We start from the raw sequence: 9,442 nt of genomic DNA on the forward strand, positions 1-9,442 counted from the left end.
AATCTTAAAAAAAAAACTTTTAATTATTTGTTCAAAGTGTCTTTTGGCTGGAGAGTTCTTAGACTATTAATACATTTTTTAAAAGATTTTATTTATCTGAGAGAGAGGGAGAGAAGGAGAAGGGGGAAGGGACAGAGGCAGAGGGAGAAGCAGACTCCCCGCTGAGCAGGGAGCCCAACATGGGGCTTGATCCCAGGACCTTGGGATCATGACCTGAGCTAAAGGCAGACACTTAATGGCCTGAGCCACCCAGGCACCCCTATTATTACTTTTCTTAAATGGCTAATGGTCTATTGAGATTTCCTGTTTCTTTTCAAAGAAATTTTGTTAATTTGAAAACGTTGATAATTTAAGTATTTTAAATGTTAGCATTAAATCTATTTACTGATTTTTAATGCCTCCTGTATCTAAAGTTAAATTTCTAATGTTCCTAATTTTATACATTTCCTTTTTCTTGATGGATTATATTAAAGTTTTGTTCAGGGGCACCTGGGTTAACTGTTCGGTCTTTGGCTCAGGTTATGATCTCAGGGTCCTGGGATAGAGTCCTACATCAGGCTCCTTGCTCAGTGGGGCATCTTCTTCTCTCTCCCCCTGCCAGGCCCCTCACTAAAGCTCATTTTTTTCTCTCTCTCTCTCAGATAAATAAACAAAATCTTTTTAAAAAAGTTTTACTTTGTTTCTCCCCCAAACAAGTTTTCACTGTTATAAATGTATCTTTGGTATTTTTGCTTGCTGCTTATTTCATTAAAGTCTGATGTTTAGGGGCACCTGGGTGGCTCAGTGGGTTAAGCTTCTGCCTTTGGCTGAGGTGGCAATCTCAGGGTCCTGGAATCGAGCCCCGAATGGGGCTCTCTGCTCAGCAGGGAGCCTGCTTCTCCCTCTCTCTCTGCCTGCCTCTCTGCCTACTTGTGATCTCTCTCTGTGTCAAATAAATAAATAAATAAATAAATCTTTTTTAAAAAGCCTGATGTTTATTTTATTTTTTCTTTCTTTGAGTTTATTTTTTGAAATCATTTGAATGGAAAACTGCTGTATTTTCAATTTTTCTTTTAGTTAATGCATTTAAAGCTATTAATTTTAGATCCCCATTTTGATATAAAGTTCCTTATTTTTTAGTTTTGAATGTTTCCTGATTTCCATTATAACTGCTTTTTAAAAAGATTTTATTTATTTGACAGAGAGAGATCACAAGTAGGCAGAGAGGGGGAAGCAGGCTCCCCGCTGAGCAGAGAGCCGATGCGGGGCTTGATTCCAGGACCCTGAGATCATGACCTGAGCCCAAGGCAGAGGCTTAACCCACTGAGCCACCCAGGCGCCCCCATAATTGCTTTTTGACCTATAAAAACTTTAAGATTGTTTGGGGTCTCCAAACACCCTTTGATTTCCTTCCTTCCTTCCTTCCTTCCTCCCTCCCTTCCTCTCTCCCTTCCTTTCTTCCTTCCTTTGTTGCTTGTAATTTAATTACTTTGTAGTCTAGCAGGTGGACTATAGGATATTCAGTCTTTGAAGTATGGGCAATTTCAAGGAAATATTCTGTTTGTGCTTGCAAAGAAGTATAAAAAAAGTATTTTTGCAGAGAAGCTTTCAAAATACACCTTATAGGGGCACCTGGGCGGCTCAGTGGGTTAAGCCTCTGCCTTTGGCTGGGGTCATGATCTCAGGGTCCTGGGGTGGAGCCCTGTATGGGGCTCTCTGCTCAGCAGGGGGCCTGCTCCCTCCCCCCACCTGCCTCTGTGCCTACTTGTGATCTCTCTCTGTGTCAAATAAATACATAAATCTTAGGGGGAAAAAAAAAAACCACCTTCTGGGGCGCCTGGGTGGCTCAGTGGTTTAAGCTGCTGCCTTCGGCTCAGGTCATGATCTCAGGGTCCTGGGATCGAGTCCCACATCGGGCTCTCTGCTCAGCGGTGAGCCTGCTTCCCTCTCACTCTCTCTGTCTGCCTCTCTGCCTACTTGTGATCTCTCTCTCTGTCAAATAAATAAATAAAATCTTAAAAAAAAAATACACCTTCTAAGTCAAGATAATTGTGTTATTAAATTTTGATATATTCTTACTGTTTCCAACTAATTAATGTATCAATTTATGCACTGTTATGTTAAAAAAATCTATGATTATAGATTTGTTAACTTTTCCTTATAATTCCTTCTCAAGTTGTAACTTACATATTTTGAGACTATATTATTAGAGCCATAAAGATTCTTCACTGTTCAATCTTCATGGCGTATTTTTTATCATTATTATTTAGTATTCATTCTTCATTCTTATAAATGTGCTTGGTGTAATGTACTATTTTGAGTGGTATTAACACTGCCGTATTTACTTGATTTTGTGAAGAGTTTGCATGAGACATTTTTTCCTTTATTTTCAGTCCTTTTTTTTTCAGTCCTTTCTTAAGGTTTATCTCTTATAAGCACCATATACCTAGATTTTGTTTTGTCATCCATTCTATAATCTCTTGTCTTTTAATATGTGAGATTAAGTGGGGTGCCTGGGTGCCTCAGTCATTAATCATTTGCTTTCAGCTCAGGTCATAATCCCAGGGTCCTGGCATCACGATCTGCATCGGGCTCCCTGCTCAACAGGGAGCCTGCTTCTTCCTCTTCCACTCCCCCTGCTTGTGTTCCCTCTTTTGCTGTCTCTCTCTCTCTCTGTCAAATAAATAAAATCTTTTTTTAAAAAATGTGTTTATTCTTTTTATATTTCTTATAATTATTGATATTTGAATTATTTCTGTCATCTTTTTTGTTTTCCCTTTAACACCTTTTTTTGTTTCATTTGTTCTCTTCTTGTCTTTTATGAGTTGATAATATTTTCTCTCGTACCCTTTTAAAAATCGACTCCTTTAAAAAAATATTTTATTTATTTACTTGTCATAGAGAGAGAACAAGCAGGGGGAGCAGCAGGCAGAGGGAGAAGTGGGCTCCTTGCCAAGCAAGGAGCCTGACTTGGGACTCAATCTCAGGACCCTGGGATCATGACTGGAGCTGAAGGCAAGATGCTCAACCAACTGAGCCACCCAGGGTTCCCTAAAAATCTACTCCTTTAGAAGCTACTGATTATTTCAAGTACAGATTCTCAGTCATATTAGACACAATGTCTCCTTTTCACAACAAATATTTTATTACAACTCTCGATTTCCTAAAATTAAGTATACAGGTAGTATAATCCTTTACCATTTGTAATTTTTTTTTAATTTTTAAATTTATTTATTTATTTATTTGACAGAGAGAGAGAGAACACAAGCAGGGGGAGCAGTAGACAGAGGGAGAGGGAGAAGCAGGCTCCCGGCTGAGCAGGAAGCCTGATGCAGGACTCCATCACAGGACTCTGGGATCTTTATAACCTCTCACAGGGGTCTTTATGATCGGGAAGGAAAATTCACCCAGTGGCCAGAACTTTAAGATCTAAATCTCATGCATGCTCTATGTTAAGAAAGATAGCACAAGATATCTACACTGATTCTTATCCAGTGGTTAGCACTGAGGGACAGTGATTTGAAAATGGTACACATGGAGTATTGATAGCAAGTAGGCCTGGAAAGAAGTATGTAGAAGGAGCCCTTGAAATGTATCCAGAGAGTGAGAATATTTGTACCTATTCTCTTTGTCTTACCCCTCTAGAAGTACTTTGAGATTCAGAGGTCAAGATGACAAGCTCCATGGATATTAGCTTCATCCAGCCACCCAATGCTTGTTCACTGGCTCATGAACCATGTAGTTATTCACAGTATTAACAATGGGGATTTACCCTCACTAGGGATTGCTTCACAATTGTTGGTACCCAAGCAGTTTACCACAGTATCCAACCGTGAGCAACAGGATTGTGCCATCACCAGGTTGACCAGTTAGCTAGATTTCTTCCGTTATGAGAGAGGTAATACTTTTTTTTTTTTAATTTATTGGGATAGATACTCCATGGGATTAAATTTACCTGACATGCTTATGGCAACAGTACCAGCTATGGATATTAGGAACTCTTTATTCATAATCACACTTCCCACATAACATTGCTTTAGACCAAAGGACTTCTTTTATAGTGAAAAAAGTAAAGCAATTTACTTTTGCTTTACTTTTGATTTGGGTTGATGCTCTTGAGATTTGCTTGTTTTATTCTATACCTCATCACCCACGAAGTTCAGACATTTTAGAATTCTACAGTATTCTAAAACTTAAAAACTAAATGAGAGTGCCATCTACAAGACCATACTTTATAAAGTTTGGTATTGTCCTCACATCTAGTACATGGTCTCATCAGAACCAATATATGGTAGTTTTTTAGGGTCTGGATACCCAAAATGGAGACTGGGATAGCACATATTAGTATTACACCTAATGATCTACTACCAAACTATTTGTTCCCTCTTATTTAAAAAATTACCATCTCTGAGCGTTACTGGTTTGGAGGTCTTAATGTTGATGGAGAAACTATTCCATCAGATTCTTTCCATTGAATTAGAAATTGCGAGTACCATATAGCCATTTTGTTATTCCTCAGATCACTGAATAACGTGATATAAAGAGGGTTTTGTGTTTAATGATAAATTCTGATTTGCACAAGGAAATAAGGTTCCTGCTACTCACAAGGCAGGTAACAGATTTTCCAGGTGGAGTTTAATTTATTTTTATTTTTTAGAAGATTTCACTAATTTATTTGAGGGGGTGGGCAGAAGCAGAGGGAGAGGGAGAAAAAAATCTCAAGTAGACTCTCAGCTGAATGAGGAGCCCAAGCTGAGGGCTCGATCCCAGGACCCTGAGAACACCACCTGAGCTGCAACCAAGAATCAGTTGCCCAACAGACTGAGTCACCCAGGTGCCCCAGGAGGAGTTTTTAAAAGGTTGTTGGCTACCTATATTTTCTTTCTTACTTTGTCTTATTTATTCATAATCTATTAGAACATTTTTTATTCCCTGTCACCCATCCCTCTGTTATTTTCTAAGGGGCATAATGTTCATAGATATCTCTGCCAATTATTCCACAAGATACAGGAAATCAAGATAGGATTGTGACAGAACCAGAAAATGAATGAACATCACCTAGACATTCTAAATGTGAAGTTGGATGCGTTCGCTAATGTTACCTTGGATTCACTCTTGTGGAGACTGCATATTTTGACTTGTACAGGTTACAGTTGCATTATATGAGGGAGCATTTTTGGCTATCTGCTTGTTTGTTTGTTTTATGTTGGTAAGGAGAGTACATGCTGATGCTGGGCAACAAGGGATGGATTGTAGTGGGTATTTCCCATGCTTTCTGGCTTCCTGGCATATTCTGCCCACCCTATATCCACAGATTTGCTACATTATGGAGCCCAAGGTTCCTAAGTAGAAACTCCCCTCAAAGTAAGGTACCCTTGACTCAGAGAAGAGTGATGTGGAGAATAAGACATACATGGAATTGATTCTGATCAGTATCAAAGAGATGCACTAGGGGCCATGGTCCTGATTGCTATGTACCATAACTCTGTTAGCAGTACAAACTGTGGTACCTGTGCACAATGGAGGTAGAGGCAGCCACAAAGTGGGCTACTGCAGAATCTTCCCAAATGATCTTCATGCTTTTTCCTTTGCCTTCCTCCCACCAGTTCTCAAAAAGCAGCAAAGGGGGTCCTGTTAAAAAATAAATCAGATGATGTCACTCCTGTTTCTTAAAATCCTTCCATAACTCTCACACAGTAAAAGCTGATGTCTTTAGAATGGTCTCCAAGGTCTGCAGCCTGGCCCCCTGATCACCTCTTTGACCTCATCTCCTTATCATTTTTATCTTGGCTCACTCTACTCCCACACTCCACTGGATTCTCTGATATCCCTAAAAGTCTTTGCATCTGCGGTTCCTTCTTTCTGGGCCCTCTCTCCCTAAACATTCATGTTACTCATATAATATTCATATTTTATAATATTCATGTTATTGGCTCCATGAGTTTCCTCTTCTCTGAAATGCCTCTTTGTATCTCTTGTCATATATGTATGGGGTTGTTATGCTTTATTTTTTTTAAGATTGTATTTATTTATTTGACGGACAGAGATCACAAGTAGGCAGAGAGGCAGGCAGAGAGGGAAGCAGGCTCCCTGCTGAGCAGAGAGCCCGATGCGGGGCTCGATCCCAGGACCCTGGGATGATGACCTGAGCCGAAGGCAGAGGCCTTAACCCACTGAGCCACCCAGGTGCCCCTATTACACTTTACCTAATGATTTAGAGTTGTTCCTGCTACCAGTCTCCTGTAGGCTCATGTTTTGTTTATCTGTTCTAGTTTATAACTTATCTTTTCATTTTTTTTACTGTCATTTGATGAACAAAAGTGCTAATTTTAATACAGCCAAATGTATCACTCTTTTATATTTCTTTTGGGTTCTGTTTAAGAAATCTTTTACCATGAAGTCTAGAATATATTTCCTGATATATTTTTTTACTAACAGTTTTATTAAAGTTATGTTTTGACATATGAATCATTAATCTTTCTAGGGTTGGTTTTTGTATGTGGTGCCAATTCCATTTCCTTTGTGGTTTTTGGCCTATCCAGCTTTTCTTCGTGTGGCAATTTCTTCCTTTAGGTCTTCTTAGAAAGGCTTTCAAACACATTATTCATTTTGTTAAGGCTTTCAAACACATTACTCAAAATAACCATAGAAATCTCTTGAGTTTCAAATTTTATTTTGTCCCATTTTCTTTCTAATGTTGTTTATGTGTATCTTCTCTATCTTCTTTTAATCTTCTTAAAAAGTGGCTACCCCTTTGGGGCGCCTGGGTAGCTCAGTCGTTAAGTGTCTGTCGTCGGCTGAGGTCATGATCCCAGGGTCCTAGGATCAAACCCTGCTTGGTGGGTAGCCTGCTTTTCCCTCTCTCACTCCCTCTGCTTGTGTTCCCTCTCTCACTGTATCTCTCTCCGTCCCCTATTTGACAGAGAGAGATACAGTGAGAGAGGGGACACAGGCAGTGGGAAGAGGGAACACAAGCAGGGGGAGTGGAAGAGGGAGAAGTAGGCCTCCTGCCTAGCAGGAGGTCCTGGGCTCAATCTCAGGACCCTGGGTTCATGACCTGAGCGGAAGGCAGATGGTTAATGACTGAGCCACCCAGGTGCCCCTAAAATAAAGTCTTTAAAAAAAATGACTGCACTTTTTTTTTTTAGAGAAATCACAACTAGGCAGAGAGGCAGGCAGAAAGAGAGGAGGAAGCAGGCTCCCTGCGGAGCAGAGAGCCGGACGTGGGGCTCGATCCCAGGACCCTGGGATCATGACCTGAGCCAAAGGCAGAGGCTTTAACCCACTGAGCCACCCAGGCGCCCCTGACTGCACTCTTTTACAGAGAAACAGCTCATGGATTTATTAATTATCTCTACTAGGATTTTGTTCCTACTTAATTAACATTTGTTTATATCAATTCCTTATTTCTAGTTTTACTGGGAGTATTTATTAGGACTTTGGTAGAATGGGATTAAAGATTAATTAATTTGTTTTCACTCTTCCTAATATCCTAATTTTAGATGAGATTTTCTTCTGGGTATCACACTGTGGCCCATCTCTTGGAGTTTTCATACGGAAGTACTATCTATCATTTTCCTCTTCATTTAAATAGTTTGCAATAGCCAGTGTTATGTTGTCCTTAACCCCAGGATTATTCAGATGTATGTAGTTTATTTTTATTTTCATTAAAAAAATTTTTTTTTAAGATTTTATTTATTTATATGACACAGAGATCACAAGTAGGCAGAGAGGCAGACAGAGAGAGGGGGAAGCAAAGAGCCTGATGTGGAGCTTGATCCCAGGACCCCGAGATCATGACCTGGGCCAAAGGCAGAGGCTTAACCCACTGAGCCACCCAGGCGCCCCAGATATGTGTATTTTAATGTACATGCATTTGGAACACTTTATATATTTTATTGTCTGTTGTTGGTTCCTATTTTCTTTTTTAAGAATTTATTTGACAGACAGAGAGTGATAGAAGGAGAGAGAGCACAAGCAGGGGAGCAGCAGAGGGAGGGGGGAGGAGCAGAGGGTGAGGGGGAAGCAGGCTCCCTGCTCAGCAGAGATCCCGATGTAGGACTCGATCCCAAGACCCTGAGATCATGACCTGAGCCGAAGGCAGAGGCTTAACCCACTGAGCCACCCAGGTGCCCCCTCATTTTCATTTTTATGTAGTCTGAGAGTATGGCATATGTGATACCAGTTTGAGGGCTTTCTAATGTCTTTTATGTCCTATGTTTTGGAAATTTTTAGGACTGTTCTATGTATATTTGAAAAAAATGTTCTTTTTCTGGTTAAAAATAAAAGAAAATGTAGACATATATCAAGCAAATTACTTATGTTATTCCAATATATACTTATACCTACCTTTCTTCTCTTTGACCTATTTCTGAAAGTTACATTAATTTATTACTATGATTGTTAGTTCCTCAAAATTTCCCTATTTTACCACTTTTTGCTTTATATATTTCAGAGCTATGGTTGGATAAATGTTACTAGTGTTGTGTGCTGTTGGTAGTGCCATCTTATTAAAATATGGAACATCTCTGTTAATATTGTTTGCTTTGGAATCTGCATAATCGAATACTGTCAACACACCTGCTTTCTTCTTGATAATATTCCCTTGTAAATTATGTTTACATTCCTTTTATGTTAAATTTTTACTGTGAAATTTTCACACAATTACTGAAGAAAACATCATAATGAACATAATGTACCTATCACCTGCTTTCAACATTTACCAATGTTCTGTTATTTTTGTTTGATCCATCTACCCATCCTCAGTGATGTTTTTTAAGCTATCGTCTTGCTCCTTAGTATTTCTATAAAATCTCTAAAAGGTAAGTCTTCTAACATAATCACATTACCGACAAAATTAACAGTAATTCTTAGACCTCTGGTAAAAATGTGTGTTCACTAATAGACTTCCACAGATTTTATTCCTTCAACCAGGCTTTGGGAGAAGAAGGAGAACCTGGTGTAAGCATAGTCCAATCCTCTAACTGGCCCTATTTTTAAGCTGAATCCCAGAGAGGGACGTAACTAGCCTGAAGGTACCCAGTGGGCCCACACCAGAGCCTAGGTCTAGTTCCCTCAAAACACTTTCCCGACTTCTGGGATGACATAGATTTTCAGAAGGTCATAGAACCTCCTACCACTGTCAGGCAGAACTTTCTGGCAGACACAATATTTGGTGGGGTTTTGAAGAATGTTTAGGAGTTCACCAGATGAAAGGAATTATGACTTCACAGCACAACCTCCTTTCCTCGGCCCAGCACCTTGCCCCTTGGACTTTAGGCTTCATTTATATCCCAAGGACATTATTATTACCTAGATTTTAATTTACAAATTGAATTTGTAAATTAAAACAAAAATAGCATTTTTTCCTTAGGTGCTTTTTGTCACATGTTGACCATATTAAAAACCATTATTATTTTTATAATTGTTGTCTACTAACGGAGATTGATGGGAATTCAAGGCT

This window comes from Meles meles, chromosome 19 (assembly GCF_922984935.1).
Source record: "Meles meles chromosome 19, mMelMel3.1 paternal haplotype, whole genome shotgun sequence".
NCBI lineage: Eukaryota > Metazoa > Chordata > Mammalia > Carnivora > Mustelidae > Meles > Meles meles.